An 11,043-nucleotide genomic window follows, 5' to 3' on the forward strand; every position below is an offset into this window, starting at 1 on the left:
AACCTTCTTTCTTCTGGTGGGCTGAATCACAGCCTCTGGGCCAGGGGTTCCCTGTAGTTCTCTTTTGCTAGTCAAGCAATATACCTGCTTTTCCTTTTTCTGAAAATCATGCCCTCCTTATTAAATTGACATCAGGGGCAAAAAACAAGTCTTAACTAACACAACATTTCTGTTGGCATAAATTTATAAATAATTTGGATAAAATCTGGAAGTGTGATCACTGGGTCATGTGGTAAATTTATGAAGAATAAAAACTACAGTGGTCCTTGACCAGAACACTGTATTTGGCATCCCAGAAACAATCAAGGAGACTCCATGTGCTCTGGAGCCATCTGGCATTTGTTATTTTGGGGACTTTTGTGAGTGCATGTCATTTATGACTGCTCATTGGGATCTTCTAATCCTTTAATTTCCCAGTGACATGTGCTGTTCAGCATGATTTCAGAGGTCTACGTTCTGTTTATAGAGCTTGTTTTTCAAAGGGTCTTTTTGCATCTTCTCTTCTCTGCCACTATTGGTGTATTCTGCAACTCCTGGTACACAATAATCTATAATTTCTACTAGTTGGACATGATCATCCATTTAGAAACTCCCATTTTACATTATGATAATTTCATCAATGATAAATTATACATGGTACAGATTTTCTACAAGTTGCCTCCTCTATATTCAATTTTTATTTATTTAGGTCATAATTTTGAAGGCAAAATTGCAGAAAGTACCACTGATGTTATGAGGTAATAGAATAGAAAATAAATGACATTGTAACATTCACAAATTTTATCTTCTGTAGTATTCCATGAAATAAAAGACTGTCACCTATTTACACATGCAAATCTGATTTTTCCATTTTTCTACTTAAAAGAATACTACAAATCCATGCTTTTCATGGCATGAATCATCAAGTACAGTAACATTCCATGTTTTTCTCTACACTTTGAATTTGACATCTTGAACTCATGTGAAACAACTTATTCAAAACTGGAGAGACTGTTTGTACTTCAAGTAACATGCTCTTGAATGGCTAAACAGCACCGATTGTTGCTTAACTGAATGTATGACAAGAACTCCTCCTCCTTCTTTGGATAGATTGCGAAGTGGTTTAAACCTGTAATCACAGTGACTTGGGAGGTTGAGGCAGGAGGATCACAAGTTTGAGGTCAGCCTCAAACAACTTAGCAAGGAGCTAGGAAACTAACTACAACCCAGGCTCAAAATAAATAAAAAGGGATGGATTTATTGCTCAGTAGTTAATAAATGCTGGTTTCAAACCGTGTCCCCCTCTAAAAAATGTTTTGGACCAAATTCACTAAAATATCTTTAAAAATTGTGTATTGGAATCTTTAGAATCATGATATGTAAATGTTTTTACTTTAGAGTTTTTTTTTTTTTTTTAATCTGAAAACTTTATCTTTTGTTGCTGAATATAACCCTGGATTAAAAATATGGTTAAAAAATTCTAAAAGTAAATAGCAGAAATATCAGTAGAATAGAGGAAAAGGAATGGGGAAGGGAGGAAAGAAAGGAAAGTGAAAGTACTAGGGATTGAATTACCGCATATTATATTTCATGCTTTTATATTTATCTCAAAATGAATCTAAAATTTAATCAAAAAGAACAAGAAAAATGTGGTTTATTTAAAGCAATAACAGGTAGAGTATTTTCAAATAGGACTTTACTCTTTTTTTAAGTTCTTTTTTTATTTTATTGTAAACAAATGGGATACATGTTGTTTCTCCGTTTGTACATGGCATAAAGGCATACCATTTGTGTAATCATAAATTTACAGACTTCTGTTGTTTGATTCATTCTGTTATTTTTCCCTTCCCCCCAACCCTCCCACCCCTCTTTTCCCTCGATACATTGCTTCCTTCCTCCATACTTGCCCCCTCCCTAACCCTAACTCTAACCCTAACACTATCCCTTCCCTTCCCCCATTATGTGTCATCATCCACTTATTAGTGATATCATTCGCCCTTTGGCTTTTTGAGATTGGCTTATCTCACTTAGCATGATATTCTCCAATTTCATCCATTTGCCTGCAAATGCCATAATTTTATCATTCTTTATGGCTGAGTACTATTCCATTGTATATATATACCACAGTTTCTTTATCCACTCATCAATTGAAGGGCATCTAGGTTGGTTCCACAGTCTGGCTATTGTGAATTGAGCAGCTATGAACATTGATGTGGCTGTATCTCTGTAATATGCTGATTTTAAGTGCTTTGGGTATAGGCCAAGGAGTGGGATAGCTGGGTCAAATGGAGAGTCCATTCCAAGTTTTCTAAGGAATCTCCACACTGCTTTCCAGAGTGGCTGCACTAATTTGCAGCCCCACAAGCAATGTATGAGTGTACCTTTCTCCCCACATCATCGCCAAAGCCTGTTGTTGCTCGTATTCTTGATAATCGCCATTCTAATTGGGGTAAGATGGAATCTTAGGGTGGTTTTGATTTGCATTTCACTTATTACTAGAGATGTTGAACATTTTTCCATTGCTTTGTTGTTTTTTCCATTGCATTGTTGATTGCTTGTACATCTTCTTCTGTGAAGTGTCTATTCATTTCCATAGCCCATTTGTCAACTGGATTATTTGAATTCTTGGAGTAGAGTTTTTTGAGTTCTTTATATATTCTGGAGATTAGAGCTCTATCTGAAGTATGATTGGCAAAGATATTCTCCCATTCTCTAGGCTCTCTCCTCGCATTGCTGATAGTTTCCTTTGCTGAGAGAAAGCTTTTTAGTTTGAATCTATCCCAGTTATGATTCTTGCTTTTATTTCTTGTGCCATGGGAGTCCTGTTAAGGAAGTCTGGTCCTAAGCCGACATGTTGAAGATCTGGACCTACTTTTTCTATTATAATCTGCAGGGTCTCTGGCCTGATTCTGAGGTCCTTAATCCATTTTGAGTTTAGTTTCGTGCGTGGTGAGAGATATGGGTTTAGTTTCATTCTGTTGCATATGGATTTCCAATTCTCCCAGCACCATTTGTTGAAGAGGCTATCTTTTCTCCATTGCCTATTTTTGGCCCCTTTGTCTAGTATGAGAAAATTGTATTTATTTGGGTTGTGTCCGTGTCCTTTATTCTGTACCATTGATCTACTTTTGTATTTTGGTACCAATACCATGCCGTTTTTGTTACTATTGCTTTGTAGTAGAGTTGAAGATCTGGTATTGCAATACCCCCTGTTTCACTCTTCCTCATAGGATTGCTTTAGCTGTTCTGGGTTTCTTATTCTTCCAGATGAATTTCATAATTGCTTGCTCTATTTCTCTAAGGTAAGTCATTGGGATTTTAATTGGAATTGCATTGAATTTGAATAGCACTTTAGGTAGTATGGCCATTTTGACAATATTAATTCTTCCTATCCAAGAACATGGAAAATCTTTCCATCTTCTAAGGTGTTCTTTAATTTCTTTCTTTAGTGTTCTATAGTTCTCATTGTAGAGGTGTTTCACCTCTTTTGTGAGATTGATTACCAAGTATTTTATTTTTTTCGAGGCTATTGTGAATGGGGTAGTTTTCCTAATTTCTCTTTCTGAAGATTCATCACTTATGTATAAAAATGCATTAGATTTATGAGAATTGATCTTGTAACCTGCTACTTTACTAAATTCACTTATGAGTCTAAGAGTTTTCTGGTGGAATTTCCAGGTTCCTCTAAATATATAATCATGTCATCAGCGAACCAGGGTAGTTTGAATTCTTCTTTTCCAGTTCGTATAGTTTTAGTTCTTCTTTTCCAATTCATATCCCTTTAATTTCTTTGATTTGTCTAATTGCTCTGGCCAGAGTCTCAAGAACGATGTTGAGTAGAAGTGGTGAAAGAGGGCATCCCTGCCTTCTTCCAGTTTTTAGGGGGAATGCTTTCAGTTTTTCACCATTTAGAATGATATTAGCCATGGGTTTAGCATAAATGGCCTTTACAATGTTAAGGAATGTTCCCACTATCCCTATTTTTTCTAGTGTTTTGAGCATGAAGGGGTGCTGTATTTTATCAAATGCTTTTTCTGCATCTATTGCAATAATCATGTGATTCTTGACTTTAAGTCTATTGATATGGTGAATTACATTTATTGATTTCCTGATGTTGAACCAAGCTTGCATCCCTGATGATGAAACTCACTTGATCATGGTGCACTATCTTTTTAATGTGTTTTTTTATGCGATTTGCTAAAATTTTGTTGAGAATTTTTGCATAGATATTCATTAAGGATATTGGTCTGAAATTTTCTTTCCTCGATGAGTCTCTTTCTGGTTTAGATATCAGTGTGATATTGGCTTCTTAGAATGAGTTTGGGAGGGTTCCATCCTCTTCTATTTTATGGAATACTTTGAGAAGTATTGGAATGAACTCTTCTTTGAAGGTTTTGTAGAACTCGGCTGAGAACCCATCTAGTACCGGATTTTTCTTTGTTGGTAGGCTTTTGATGACTTCTTCTATTTCAGTACTTGAAATTGGTCTATTTAAATTGTTTATGTCCTCCTCGTTCAGTTTAGGCAATTCATATGTCTCTAGAAACCTGTTGATGTCTTCGAAATTTTCTATTTTGCTGGAGTATAGATTTTCAAATAGCTTCTAATTATGTTTTGTATTTCAATCAAGTCTGTTGTCATATTTCCTTGTTCATTCCGAATTGTAGTGATTTGGGTTTTCTCTCGTCTTCTCTTTGTTAGTGTGGCTAAAGGTTTATCAATTTTGTTTATTTTTTTGAAGAACCAACTATTAATTTTGTCAATTTTTTGTATTGTTTCTTTTGTTTCAATTTCATTGATTTCAGCTCTGAGTTTAACTATTTCCTGGCTTCTATTACTTTTGGTGCTGGTCTGTTCTTTTTCTTGGGCTTTGAGCTGTAGTGTTAGGTCGTTTATTTGTTGAATTTTACTTCTTTTATTAAATGCGCTCCATGAAATAAATTTCCCTCTAAGTACTGCTTTCATAGTGTCCCAGAGATTTTGATATGATATTTCTTTGTTCTCATTTACCTTTAGTCTAAGAATTTTTTAATCTCCTTCCTAATATCTTCTGTTATCCATTCATCATATAATAGCATATTGTTTAATCTCCAGATGTTGGAATAGTTTCTGTGTTTTACTCTTTCATTTATTTCTAACTTCAATCCATTATGATCTGATAGAATACATGGTAGTGTCTCTATCTTCTTGTATTTCCTAACATTAGCTTTGTGGCATAATATATGGTTAATTTTAGAGAAGGATCCTTGTGCTGCTGAGAAGAAAGTGTATTCTCTCTTGGTTGGATGGTATATTCTATAAATATCCATTAAGTCTAAACTATTGATTGTGTTATTGAGATCTATGGTTTCTTTGTTTAATTTTTGTCTGGAAGATCTGTCAAGTGGTGAGAGAGGTGTGTTAAAATCACCTAGTATTATTGTGTTATGGTCTATTTGGTTTCTGAAATTGAGAAGGATTTGTTGGACATACATGCATGAGCTACTGTTTGGGGCATAGATGTTTATGATTGTTATATCTTGCTGATTTATGCTTCCCTTAAGCAGTATGAAATGTCCTTTTTTATCCCTTCTGACTAACTTTGGCTTGAAGTCCACATTATCTGAAATGAGGATGGATACTCCAGCTTTTTTGCTGAGTCCATGTGCATGGTATGTTTTTCCCCATCCTTTCACCTTTAGTCCATGGGTATCTTTTTCTATGAGGTGAGTCTCTTGTATGCAACATATATTTGGATCCTTCTTTTTAATCCAATCTGCCATTCTATGTCTTTCGATTGATTAATTCAGGCCATTAACATTCAGGGTTATTATTGAGATATGATTTGGTTTCCCAGTCATTTGGTTCATTTTTTAAATTTATTTATTTATTTGTTTTACACAACTTGGTTTCTCCTTTATTTGACAATTCCTTTAGAATAATTCCTCCCTTTGCTGATTTGCTTCTTCTTTTTCATCTCTTCCACATGGAATTTTTTGCTGAGAATGTTCTGTAATGCTGGCTTTCTTCTTGTAATTTCTTTTCACTTTTGTTTATCATGGAAGGATTTTATTTCATCGTCAAATTTGAAGGTAAGTTTTGCTGGGTATAAGATTCTTGGTTGGCATCCATTTTCTTTCAGGGCTTGAAAAATGTTGTTGCAGGCTCTTCTAGCTTTTAGGGTCTGGATTGAAAAATCTGCTGATATCCATATTGGTTTCCCCCTGAATGCAATTTGATTCTTTTCTCTCACAGTCTTTAAAATTCAGTCTTTATTTTGTATGTCAGGCATTTTCATTATAATGTGCCTTGGTGTGGGTCTGTTGTAATTTTGTGTATTTGGAGTCCTATAAGCCTCTTGAACTTGATTTTCCATTTCATTCTTCAGATTTGGGAAATTTTCTGATATTATTTCATTGAATAGATTTTTCATTCCTTTGGTTTGTTTCTCTAAGCCTTCCTCAATCCCAATAATTCTAAAGTATGGCCTTTTCATGATATCCAATAGTTCGTGGAGATTCTGTTCATGATTTCTTACCATCTTCTCTATTTGTTCAATTTTGTTTTCAGGGTTAAATATTTTGTCTTCATTGTCTGAGGTTCTGTCTTCCAGGTGTTCTATCCTACTGGATATGCTTTATATGGAGTTCTTAATTTGGTTTGTTGTTTCCTTCATGTCAAGGATTTCTGTTTGTTTTTTTTTCATTATTTCTAACTCTTTATTGAAATGATCTTTTGCTTCCTGTATTTGCTCTTTTAACTGTCGATTGGTGCGATCATTCAATGCCTGCATTTGCTCTTTCATCTCATCATTCAGTGCGTGAATTTGCTCTTTCATCTCATCGTTTGCTTCCCTGATCATTTTAATTATGTACATTCTGAACTCCTTTTCTGTCATTTCTTCTGCCATGCTGTCATTGGGTTTTACTGATGTAACATCTAGATTTGTTTGCAACATTTTCTTTCCTTGTTTTCTCATATTGTTCAGGTATCAGTGGACCGCTGAGATATTGCAGATTTCCTGTATTGACTTACAATGTCCCTGAAGATTTCTATATATATCCCCTCTTAGCCTTCAGTAGGCTGAAGTATTGGAGGAAGTTGATAATGTGGTGCGCCAGAAGGAAGCTGCCTCTCTAGGAGTGGTGGCCTTCAGGTGGGATATATTCCCTGCTAGTGGGCAGAGGTTTCTCCACTTGTTGTCCAATGGTCATCCAAAGGGGAACTAGGATGCGGGTTGAGCCAAGGCCTGTTTGGGCCTGTTTCTCTGGTTTTACCGTCCTTGTGGGGAAACCTCACCTGGCAGGGAAGAATCACCCAGTGGGGAGGTCTCACTGGTCAGTTCCCTACTAGAGGTTCCCCTCAATTTACAGCTACTGCCTGGGCTGGGCAGCCTTCCTCTGCAAAGTTCCCAGGGGCCCGGCCCTACCTCCTGGGCCTAGGAGCCTCACCCTTCACAGATGAATCTCCTTAGGCTGACCCTCCTCAGAGAATCTGCCCTCGGTCCTGGAACCTTTGCTCCGCCCGTAAGCTTGTCACTGTGCAGCTCTTCCACCAAGAAGCCTCCTAGATCCTGGAACCCTTCTCTGCACCTAATTGCCTTGCTATTCGGCCCCTCCTCTGAACAGCACCTGGGGCCCTTTACAATTGCTCTGAGTCCCAGAGTCCAGCCACATGCCTCTTCCTCCAGATAGCCACCCAGTATTCCAGTGTGGTCACTAGGAGTCCAAGCAACTCACTGCATGCCTCCTCCTCCCACCAACCACCCGTAGCTCTGGGCAATCACTCCGAGTCAAAGTGACCCACCCGTTCCTCCTCCTCCTCCAGGTAACCCCCCAGGTGTTCAGGAACGTTCACTCCGAGTGGCTCTGAATCCACGTGACCCACTGCACGCGTCCTCTGGGCAACTGCCCGGAGCTCTGGTGCGACCACTCGAGACCAAGCTACCCATCACGCTTCTCCTCCAGGCAGTCCCCCTGTGTTCAGGAGTAGTTGCTTTAAGTCCAAACAACTCACCAATCACCTCCTCCTCTGAGCAGCCGTCTGGAGCTCTAATGCAGTCACTGCAAGTCCAAACGACCCTCTGCACTCCTCTTCCTCCTCCTCCTACTCCTCTGGGCAGGCCCAGGTGTTCAGAAGTGGTCGAGTCCAAACAGCTGGCCACACAGCCCCTCCTCTGGCAACCGCCTGTAGCTCTGGTATAGCCACTCCAAATCCAAGCGGCTGCACTCCTCCTCCTTCTCCTCCTCAGGGCAGGCCCCAGTGTTCAGAAGCGGTCTGAGTCCAAATAGCTCACCAAGCAGCCCCTCCTCTGGCAACCGACTGTAGCTCTGGTATAGCCACTCTGAATGCAAGTGGCCGTGCTCCTCCTCCTCTTCATCCTCAGGGCAGGCCCTGGTGTTCAGAAGCGGTCGCTCTAAGTCCAAACAACTCACCGCACTGCTTCTCCTCTGGCAACCACCTGTAGCTCTGGTATAGTCACTCCAAATCCAAGCAGCCACGCTCCTCCTTCTCCTCCTCAGGGCAGGCCCCAGTGTTCTGAGGACTCAGAACACAGCTCTCCTCACCGCTCCTGCCCTGGGCAGCCATCGAGCCCCAGTGGTTGCTCCAAGACCCAGCACTGTGCTGAGCGGCCTCCTCTACGATGCTCCCAGTTGTCCAAGTTCACTGCTCCAGTGGGGGGAGGGGCGTCTCAACAGGCAGCTCTAATTCACAAAGTTCCCTGCGTTCCGGGACTACCGTCCCATCTGGATGCCTCCCCAATGGGAGAGACTCACCCGGCTGCTTTGAGTTGGTCCCAAGTCTCTCAATATCTCTTCTTTTGAATCCTGAGTACTGGAGCAACATGAAATGCAGCCACCCTCTAGGCCGCCATCTTGAAACTCCCCTACTTTAGAGTTTTTTCACAGCTCTTTGTAAGGTCACTGGAAACTCTTTACAAAGACATATATTTCTTTGTGCATTTTATGAGGTACATTATGGTAACTCATTGAATGTGTATAAGTTGTAATGAGATCACAGTAATAAGTATTTCCATCTTCTCAACTTTTAATTACATATATGTGTCAGGAATTTTATTTAAAAACCCATTTTAGCTTCTTTTTACCAATAGTTACCCTACAGTACCTAAGAAGTACAGGAGGTGATTCCTTCTCTCTGTTCTTGGTGTTCTTCTCTTAACTCTCTCTGCTCTTCTCTTCTCTTGTGTGACCACTATTCCATTCTTTTCTACTAGATTTACTTATTACTTTCCACAAATAAATGAGAATGTAGTGTTTGTCCTTCTGATTCAGATGTATTTCACTTAACTTAATGAAGGTCATTGGGCACTTTTTATTATGGTAAGGTGCATATATCAGAAAAATTTTCATTTTGATTCTTTCTAATAGTACAGGTCAGAGGCAGTAAGCACAATCATACCATTGTGAAAACATTCACATTTAGTATATACATTTTATACTTTTAGACATTGAGTCATTTATACTATGGGCTATGATTACTAATGCTACTATGAGCACTGGTGTACAAATGATAACTTGAATCCTTGCATTCAATATTTTTCAGCAGATCAGTAAAAGAAGTATTGATGGATCAGGTGGTAGTTCATGGCAATAAATATTGACATAATTAGTTGTGCAAAATAAAGCTGACTGGAGCATTTATGGGAAAGTGCTGTATACTCTCATTGTGTTCATAAATGGTAACCTAGGCTCTGAAGGTGAGACACACTTCATAAGACACCAAGCAGATATGTTGGGCCCTTGCGTTGTCTCATAATGACACATGATTGATATTTCTATGACATATTTGGTATTCACATAATATGTGAGCAAATATGTTACATGAATCAAAGTTAACTGATTTTAAAAAACACGCATATCTCCACTTAATTCAGAAAGTATATATTCTATGCCATGATTTATTGTTTAGAAGTCAATGTATCAGCACATTCCAAGAACTGATCTATCACTCAATAGTTAAACATGTGTTATCTTCCCCAGAAAGAATTTCAAAAGTTTAAGAATTTGTTTTTCAGTACAGATTAGCAGTAAAGGACTAGTTGTAGCATAGCCATTGGACACCATCACCTTTATTGAATGACAAACAGGATCATTATTCCACATAGATCTTGAGGAGGAGAAAAGGCAGTCCAAAGAGTACATGAACATGAAACAACTTATAAGTAGCAGGATGGTCCTAGTGGCCCTCTGTACAGGGGATGATATTGGAGAAAGACTGGTGCTGTGAAGTTGCTGGAAGTTCCTCTTATGCCTGCACAAGAGGTTTATCATGTAACCACTGGAGAGAACCATGAACCCTATGAGAAATACATCCCAGAGTATAACCAAAATGAAAGATAAATGCCTGTGGAAGTAAGTCATTGGTAAAATTTTGCAGGTTTCAGCAATAAATACAAGACCATGTGAGGTCACATTGGGGATGACAGTAGAAGAGAATGAGAAGTGAGCATTTAACAATATATAGAAGACACACAGGAACACAAAGGAACACATGCTTTGATGTGGAGATTTAATTTTGAACTTTGCCAAACAGGAGCTTCTGGGACTGAGGGTGATGGCCTGGAGGACATGCAGCAGGTAGGTGGCACAAATGGAGAAGCCCCTCAAAAACCTGTGCAAGTAGATAAGTGATTTGCAATTGATGTCATCCCAAAAATCCTGAGCAACATAAATATTTGTAGCAGTATACCCCATAATTTTCAGCATCCCTAGGTGGATTAGGGCCAATAGACAAGTGATGAGGTTGGTGGGCTTGAGCCTGTGCTGGAGAAGAAATGTGAAGATGTGGAAGAGAAGGATGATGGTGTTGGCTGAGATCCCAATGCCAACTTCAGAGAAGAATGCATATCTCATACTAATAAAATCATATAGTTGGTTGGTCATTTTCATCTTATAGGCAAGAAATCACTTAGTGTATATCTTAGGAGAAAATGAAGAAAAATACTTTATTTCAAGAAGAACCACCATCATCAATATCAATCAAAACTCTTACCATCAGGAAACATGTGGATTTACCTCAACACCCCCTTTTCCCCTTCAGTAGTCAAGTCATTCTGGTACCCTC

Source organism: Sciurus vulgaris (genome assembly GCF_902686455.1).
Source record: "Sciurus vulgaris genome assembly, chromosome: 19".
NCBI classification, from domain to species: domain Eukaryota; kingdom Metazoa; phylum Chordata; class Mammalia; order Rodentia; family Sciuridae; genus Sciurus; species Sciurus vulgaris.